Raw genomic sequence first — 9,585 nt, forward strand, 5'->3', positions numbered from 1 at the left:
AATCCAAGGTAATTTTCGTGCCTTGGATGAAATGCTTTTCTAACTTGTATCTTATCTTTTTAATATTATATTTTTAAACTCTCCTTCTCTCTATTTCAGTTTATATTTCTCCTCACACCACAACTCATTTTTGCAACCCTCTCTTTGGATTATTACAGGTCTGAATATTCTCTCTGTTTCAGTTTGTATTTCTCCTCACACCACAACTCATTTTTGCAACCGCCTCTTTGTATTATTACAGGTCTGAATATTCTCTCTGTTTCAGTTTGTATCTCGCCTCACACCAAAACCCATTTTTTTGCAACTCCCTCTTTGTGATACAGGTCTGAATAATGTGAAAATCTGAAATTTTTTTTAACAAAAACTTTAAAATACCTTTTTTAGATTAAATTTTTAAAAACTTCTTTCAGAATACAAAATCTTTACACTTTAATAAGGAACAGATTTCATACAGGTTTCATTAACAAATAATCAGTAGATAACGAGAAAAGTAGAGATGAAAATTTCAAAAGGACTGTACAACTGGTTACGCTCAACAGTAGTCCTCGCCAGCGAAAGTCTTTGTTATTGTTATTCTATTATATATATATATATATATATATATAAATATTATATACATTTTGTGTCCTGCTCTTTCGCGCGAGAACTACTACATATATATATATATATATATATATATATATATATATATATATATATATATATATATATATATATATATAATTTAGGAATTTAAAATTTGTGATTTGAAAAAGTTAAATTTCAAATATAGAAATTTTATTGTATGCAAGACAAAGAAAACAATATAGTAAAATATTTTCTTAACCCATGAGTTTTCGATGTTTATGCATCTCCTCGGAGGATAATATTAGCAAATATTATAAAACGTTTGCACTTAATTTGCTAAAGGTAATAAACATAGAAAATTAGATTAATGTTTTTAAATCAATTTAGCTACATAGAATAAGGGAAACTGGATATTGATGCAGCAAAAAAAAAAAAAGAAAAAAAAGAAAGGATATTGAACTGCAAATCGAAAGTGCATACTAAATCCTGTAATGGAAGTTCTTGGTATTCGCGTATTGTAATAAATCCAAGGAAACTGGTAACAATCCAATATATACGTAGTTCCACAGTTTTTCTTTAGTTCGATTGGATATCCGGCAAACATTTGATTATATCAATCCGGTAATTTTTTTTCCATATATCAATTTCAAAATTCAGTTCAATTTTTCAATTAATTTGTGAATAAACACCAACAGAAATCCGTAGATAGGCAAATAAAATTAAAATTAAAATGAAAATAAAAATAATTAAATAAAAGAATTGTTTATCAAACAAAAGCAAAATAGTTTTTGTTATCAAGATTATATTTGTAAGTCAGCACAAGTTGTTTATTTATTTGTTTATTTGTTTGCTCTATCTTGTATATTGAGCAATTTTATTTAGCTGGGATAGTGTCATATAAAATATTACATCCAATAATATTTTGTAAGACCGATAATTACTGGATTTGCACACCAGTAGATTTATTGTATTTCACTATTCTGAATTATATATATATATATATATATATATATATATATATATATATATATATTATATATATATTATATATATATATTATATATATATATATTATATATATATATTATATATATATATATATATTTATATATATATATATATTATATATATATATATGAACAAATATATATAGATATATATATAACATATATATATATATATATATATATATATATATATCTATATCTATATATATATATGAACAAATGATTAATAAAACATGTTAAAAGACATCTTGAAAAAGAGTTAAAAACATATTTAATTTTAAAAAAGGAAACACAAGATAAGTGGATAGTCCTTAATCCGCGGAGTTTCGAAGAAATACTCTCCTTCTCATCAGAGGGCAGGAATTAGCAAAATGCAGGATCGGATTTTGCATATAAAAGTATTTAATGAAACTACAAGTAAGTCACAGATCTTACTTGCTTAAAATTATATATATATATATATATATATATATATATATATATGTTTAAAGAAAAAATAGAAAAAACCGAATGAAATTATTATGATTTTTTAATAATTTCATTCGGTTTTTTCTATTTTTTTCTTTAAACATAACGTCAACCACCGCTGGTATATTTTTTCATTCCTTATATATATATATATATATATATATATATATATATATATATATATATATATATATATATATATATACTAGAAAAAGTACCCGTCGTTGACTGGGTTCAAAAACAGCCTACAGAAAATGGACTCTGATTAATGAAAGTATGATAGGTTATGAAAAGGAAGGGTTGTAAAGAGATAGCTTCGAATTTGGGGGAATCAAAACCAAAGCAAAATATGATGAAAGTAAAAATTAAATAGATAAATCCCATAATTTATTATACCATACCTGTTCACACTGAAACACTTATCACAATATTCTGTGGATCTATATTAAAAAACCTTGTTAAACATTGTGACATATTTCCATTCTATGGAGGTCAGACGCGAACGAACACCCCATAATTTTATTCTACCATATTTCTTCAAACTGAGACATAATTATCAAAGTATACTTACGCAGTCTTTATTAAGTTTGTGCCTATTTCCATTCTATAGAGGCCAGGCGCGAACGCAGACCCCACAATTTTATTATACCATCCTTATTTAAGTTAAAACATAGTTTTCAAAGTATTCTTATGTACATCTATATCAAAAACACTTGTAAACGTTTTTTTTTAATTTTTAAATTTTTTATTTCCATACTTTGTGGACTATATATATATATATATATATATATATATATATATATATATATATATATATATATATATATATATATATATATATATATACTTCGGAATAGTTTTTTTATTTGACAATCAGTGGTTATGTAAACGTGAGATTGTAGGTTTACAAAATATTACTGGCAGCAATATTCTATAAGTTATCCCATCTAAACAAGAATTGCTCGATATGCAAGATAGAGCAAATAAATTAAAATTGTAAATCAATGAATTTCAAAAAACTCTCATTGAAATGAAATGAAGTGGTTGAGTTTCATAGCAAAGAATTTTTATTATTCTAAGGAAAACAACGAATGCTTTAGAAAATTAATTTCCTTAACCTATAGGGTTTTGATGCCTACCATCTCATCAGAGGAGAGAAAATATTAGCAAATACTTATAAAGGTATGCACCCTATTTGCTAAAGTCAGTGAGACATGGAAAGTCAAAGTGAAAATAAATGCATTATTTTCACTTTGACTATATATATATATATATATATATATATATATATATATATATATATATATATATATATATAGCCATTGAGATAATAATTTAAGGCACAGTAGATTGTTGTTATTTTTCTGTCTTTAAAGTTTAATAGTTTTAGTTTCGTACTAAATTCATTCAAATATTCAGAATGATTTATTGTCATGCAAACAGTTCTTTCTTATTTTTCAGGTAATATTTGATTTCTTTCCAGTGCTATAATAGTATATTTAATTGAAAATGATCCCCAAGCAGAGATTCAAAGGGCACACATTTCCTTATGTGATGAAGGATATTCTCAAGTAGAAATTGCCAGGAGGTGGAATGTTCCAGGAAGGGAGTTCAAACAACGATTAAAAGATACAAGGAAACAAATTCTTTCAAATACAGAAAAGGGCAAGGCCGTGAAAAGTCTACGATCGCTAGGGAAGACAGATCTTTGAAAAAAGCAGATAGGAAGAAGAGTCGAACACAGGAAGAATGCAAACAAAAACATATCAGCTCGAACAGAGAGAAGTTTATTAGAAGCGGAATTAAAAGGACGCAAAGAAAAAAAAAGACTGGAATTTGCAAAAAAAAAAAAAAAAATAATAAAAAACAACCAAAAAAATAAGAAAAAAAAAAAGAAAAAAAAAAGACTGGAATTTGCACCCCCCCCCCAATTGAAAATTTGACACCTAATGATTTGGCCCAAATTGTTGATGAAAATAACTTTGAGGTAAATTAACAGTTTCTATTTCCAAATCTTTGGAAGGAACAATTGAAATTTTTTACGTGAACACACATCCATAACATTTATTTAAATATTGTAACAATTTTTTCATAAGACTTTTCGCGCCCCTGGAGTAGTTTCTGTTCGACGTAGAAAAAATAGAGGCATTTAATCCTAATTATGTGGTTCCAACTGTCAAATCTGGAGGAGGAAGCGTAATGTCGGAAGATGGAAATCTCCTCCCTTGGATAGAGATGCATTGGGGTGGGCAGCTGTTGGGAATGTGGATAATATCATGGGAAGCCGAAAAGCAATCAAAGAAAAGATCCTCAAGGAATATATACTACCTGTGATTATCGACGAGTCGCAAAAGTGAAATCTTGGCAGTGGCACAAAGGAAGATGGAGAGGATAATGTTGGGCATGACTGTATAAGACAGAAAGACAAACATCTGAATCCGCCAACAAACAAGAATTATTGACATCAATACTGCAATTAAGACATCCAAACACAGATGAGTAGGGCATTAGCCTGACAAGACAACAGATAGTCCACTAGGACAACCGAATGGACAGCTCGTGAACATAAGAGGCCAAATGGAAGACCAAGAACGAGGTGGAGGGACGACCTGATAAAACACATGGGTCCAACATGGCAGCGGATATCTCGGTACAGAGATAGATGGCTAAAGTTCAGGGAGGGGTTCCTCATTGAGTGATAAAACTCTTATTGATTGATTGATCGATTGATTGATATATGTATGTGTGTATGTTTGTGTGTGCGCGCGCGGCGCGTGTGTGTGTATGTGTGTGTGCGTGTTTGAAAAGAAAGTTTAAAGAGTATATCATAAGGAAAGCAAAAGACATTGATTCAATTTAAAAAATGAAATATTTCAAACCTCGATGATACAAGTGATTATTACAGATGAAATTTAGCTCAATGATTAGGACTTTAAGTATAATAGAGCTCATATATATTATAGCTCAAGAGAATACAAAATTTATGATATAGATCAGTATTATATTGAATTGTGCTCCGAAAGTTCAACAAATATTGTATATCTTTTATTTAGATGTTGTTTGTTTTTTGTTTTTGTTGTTTGTTTTTTGTTTTTGTTGTTTGTTTTTTGTTTTTGCGTTTTGAAAGAATTCAATTATTTACGAAAGTGCATTTTTACCTAAATGCGAGTTGGGAATAATTTTCTCTTTGACCAATTTGTTACCCCCACATTGGGAGCGGCATATATATTATTTTTAAAATATAATTATCCACTGACACGTGTTTCGTCGTCTACGACTCATCAGAGTGGCTGAATCTAGCGAGGTATATGTTTTAGATATTTTAACACAAAATTTCTTTATCAATTTGTTGAAAGGACAAAATCATGAAATTGCTAAATGACCACAAACTCATGAAACGAAAATAACGAACAAAATACATAAAATCTTCTTTTTCGTCTAAGTTGAAATCATCATCATCATCATCATCATCATCATCATCATCATCATCTTCTTCTTCTTCTTCTTCTTCTTCTTCTTCTTCTTCTTCTTCTTCTTCTTCTTCTTCTTCTTCTTCTTGTTGCTATTATTTGTAAATAGTCCGGAAACGATCATTAATAACGTGGTGACCCCCCCTTCCCTTGAAGAGTGTCTGCTTCATTTTTATGTGTTTCGCCCGTTGACGAGTGTTTCAGGTGGCTATGATGACCTCACACGAAAACCACAGAGAGAGAGAGAGAGAGAGAGAGAGAGAGAGAGAGAGAGAGAGAGAGAGAGGGGGGGGGTGAAAAGAAAATGGGAAGATAGATAGATAGAGAGAGAGAGAGAGAGAGAGAGAGGGGGGGGGTTAAAAGAAAATGGGAAGATAGATAGATAGATAGAGAGAGAGAGAGAGAGATAGATAGAGAGAGAGAGAGAGAGAGAGAGAGATCAGATGTTGCTCTTTTTCGTTCGTTCTTTTCTTTTGCTTTTCTTATTAATTTTTTTTATTTCTTTTTTTTTTCCATTTTTTCAATCTTTTTCGCTTGTTTCCTTCTTTCGTTTTTCTGAATTTCTTTCTTTTCCTTTTTTTGTTTGTGTGTTTCTTTCGTATTTCGTTTTCTTTCTTTCCTTTCTCTTTCTTCCCGACTCTTTGTTTACTTCTTGTTTGTTTCTTTTTTTCTTCCCCCTTTTTCTTTCTTTTCCATTTTCTCGCTTTCCTCCCTTCATTCTTTGCTTCTTGTTTTCCCTCCCCCCTTCGCTTTCTTTCTTTTTTCATTTCTTGTGCCCCTTTTATCTTTATTTCTTGCTCTTTATTTTTGTTTCCTCTTTTATTTCGTTTTCTTTTCTTACTTCCCTCCTTTCTTTCTTTTTATTCTTTCTTTCTTTCTTTTTTCTTTCTTTCTTTCTATTACCCTTTCCCCCTCTCCCTATTGCTCATTTATTTTTTCTGTTCATCATTTCGTTCGTTATTTTATTTCTTATACTCCTTCAAATCCCTTTACGCTTCTTGTTCCTCCCCTTCTTTTCCTCCCTTTTCTTTTCTTTCCTTCTTACTTTTTTCTACGCGTTCTTAGGGTCTCCTTTTCTCTTTCAACCATCCTTTCTTTATCGCCTCATCCCACCCATGTCAACCTCTCATTAAATGGATATATATTACAATCCAAGATTAGACACCTTCTCAAACAAAGCCTCCACTTTTTAATTGTCTTTCTGACTGGATACAATCTTAAAAGCAAAAGACAAAACAGAAAAGGAAATAATGACTTCAAAAGACGCGCACTTACCCATTTGACTAAACTTCTCTTCCTACCCCCCCCCGTTCTTATCCGTTCCTCCTATTAGCGAAAGTTGCCCTCTTATTCCTTCGTATTACAGCTGTGACGTTGACCCCCTGACACTTGAGAACCCAACACTGCCCACCAGATGGTTTGGGGCTGACGACGACGACGACCGACACAAGAATGACAGCGTAAGTCATTTTAACAGAAATCACGACAACATTTTTTGTCGAGCCGTTAACGTGTCAGCATTTCGACTGGATTCGTTGTTGAACGCAGTTAAATTAAGTCCGACTTGAGACTTGATTCGTCATTTTTTTTTTTTTGCAAAAAAAAAAAAAAAAAAGAAACTGGTCTAGAGGAATTACACGAGAATTATTTAAAAAACAACACAAAAAGAAGAAAAAAAAACACACACACACAAACGGACAAATATGGATTCCAATCGAAGGATTACGTTTCGCAGAAAACTTTGTGAGTATTACCTGCATCCCGTGGAAATTCCACGGCGTTTTCTACATCAACCAGGAACATGTTTCACTAAAAATCAACCCAATAAATGCCACGGTGATATTTATTTGGTGGATTTCTACCAATATGTTTTTGTTTATTTTAAAATTTTGAGCGATTCTCGAGACACCAAAGATGACTGTCTCGTGTCCGCTATCTTTGTTGTCGTTTTAACTTAATCGCTAGGCACTATATGCATTTCAACTTTAATAGACGCTTTAAAATAAGTTAAAACGCTCCAAACTTACCTAGGTAGGTAAAAAAGAGTAACTTATCTTTCGGTTAAATTTTCGATTTTTCAGCGATTATCGGATAATTGACATTGTCAGCTAAATATTCTTTAACTAAATTTATTTATTTAAAATTCTACTGTTTTAATCGACATTACAATATCGTTTGATTTTGGCACAATTTATTTTAAAATGGGTAAATTGGAATGTTTTACGAAATTAAGCAGCAATCACAATAATTCGTAATCGGGCGATTCCATTTGATAAGTGTACGTGAAAGGTGATAATTAGGGATATGACAAAACAGCATATTCTTTTCATTGTTTTGACTCTCGAGTATATATCCGACACAGTAAGACACAGTTAATCAACCGAGAACCACATCAGTCTATATAAAAGCATATAAGATATCAACGGATACACACTCAAGAGTCAAAAGAATGAAAAGAATATGCTGTTGTCATAGCCCTAGTAATAACGCACGAATATTATATGGCTTAACGTAAGGACCCGTGTAAATTCACGGAATGAGAAATATATTGAATCAGCAAATATGTTTTGATAAAACTGATACTTTTCTGGATAGCAAAAAATTATGTAGCTGCTAAGTCTGTGCGATAGGTTAAAGTTAATTTTTTTTCCTTCCGGGAATTTAAACTGCATTTTTTATTTTTATTTTTGCATTTTTAAAAAATTTACACACACACACACACACACACACACACACACACACACACACACACACACACACACACACACACATATATATATATATATATATATGTGTGTGTGTGTGTGTGTGTAAATATATATATATATATATATGTAAAATATATATATATATATTTATATATGTAAAATATATAAATATATATATATATGTAAAATTTTAAAAATGCAAAAATAATATATATATGTATATATATATATATATATGAAATATATATATATATATATATATATATATATATATATATATATATATATATATATACTAGCATTTAAGCCCGGCATTGCCCGGATGTTTAAAAGAAAAAGTGGTAGTAGGAAGGCAGGCTCGAACCCGTACCGCAAAAGAGGAAAAGAACAGGAAAACAAACCTGACGTCTTTGCGGTTATAACCACCGCCAAACCTGAAGTGATTTATGTTTACATTAAAGCTACACAATCGAAAGGAGAGGATATCTTTCAAAATATCGGTGAAAAAAAAAAACGACCCCCCCCTGTTGAAAAGTGCCTAATTGAAGGTGAAGATGTTAATATTTTTAGCCAAATTTTCGATAATTGTATAAAAGGTCGAACTTTAAAACGATAGTGATCTTCGTAAAATCCGTCACCTCTGTCGAAAGTTTTTGGCAGACAGGCAAACATACATACATACATACATACATTTATATATTGGTAACTAAAGAGTTTCTACCCAAACCGATGAAAAAGCTTGCCCTATCTCTGAATACCCTTTATTTATTTCAAATGTTTAGACCAGATATTGAGTAATTAGGTAGATACCGCAGAGGTCAATTTTTTTAAACTTTGATCCCTATTATGACCCCTTAAAATTTATTGTTTTGAGCTCAAATCATGTTATTAAGTTAGATCCATGTCCAAGGAACCTATATCTAAAATTTCAAGTGTGTAGACGCAAAATTGTCGGAAGAGTTTGGTAGAGTTCTCAAAGGTAAAATCGTTGAACTTTGACCCCGTAACAGCGACATTTCTGGCTGAAAACCGATCACATCATTTTTCCTAAATCTCAGTACCCTGTATATCAAATTTCGAGCCTGTTGACTGAAAATTAACAGAGTTATTGCGAAGAAAAATGTACACAGACAGACATACACACACAGATACACAGACACATTCATTATATATATATATATATATATATATATATATATATATATATATATATATATATATATTGATCAGTAGCGCTGTGTGAGAAAGAGCATTATCATGATGGAAGATACACCTAAAGGAGGTCGGCGGTTACATCGACCAAAACGTTGTGCAAAATAACTCAAATAATACGAATAATCAATCCTCAATTGAAAACTATAAAAA

General features: G+C 30.6%; 1 protein-coding gene across 1 annotated transcript in view; it reads left to right on the forward strand.

Annotated features, from left to right (window-relative positions):
- The first annotated feature begins 6,928 nt into the window (after positions 1–6,928).
- LOC145297829 (mannan-binding lectin serine protease 1-like) overlaps positions 6,929–9,585 on the forward strand; it is a 366,663-nt gene continuing 364,006 nt past the window's right edge. Inside the window, exon 1 of the mRNA XM_080144156.1 lies at positions 6,929–7,255. The gene's annotated coding sequence lies outside the window, so the exon portion shown is untranslated. The remainder of the gene's footprint in view (positions 7,256–9,585) is intronic.

This window comes from Euprymna scolopes, chromosome 18, assembly GCF_053919585.1.
Source record: "Euprymna scolopes isolate OS-2025 chromosome 18, ASM5391958v1, whole genome shotgun sequence".
Classification (NCBI taxonomy): Eukaryota; Metazoa; Mollusca; class Cephalopoda; order Sepiida; family Sepiolidae; genus Euprymna; species Euprymna scolopes.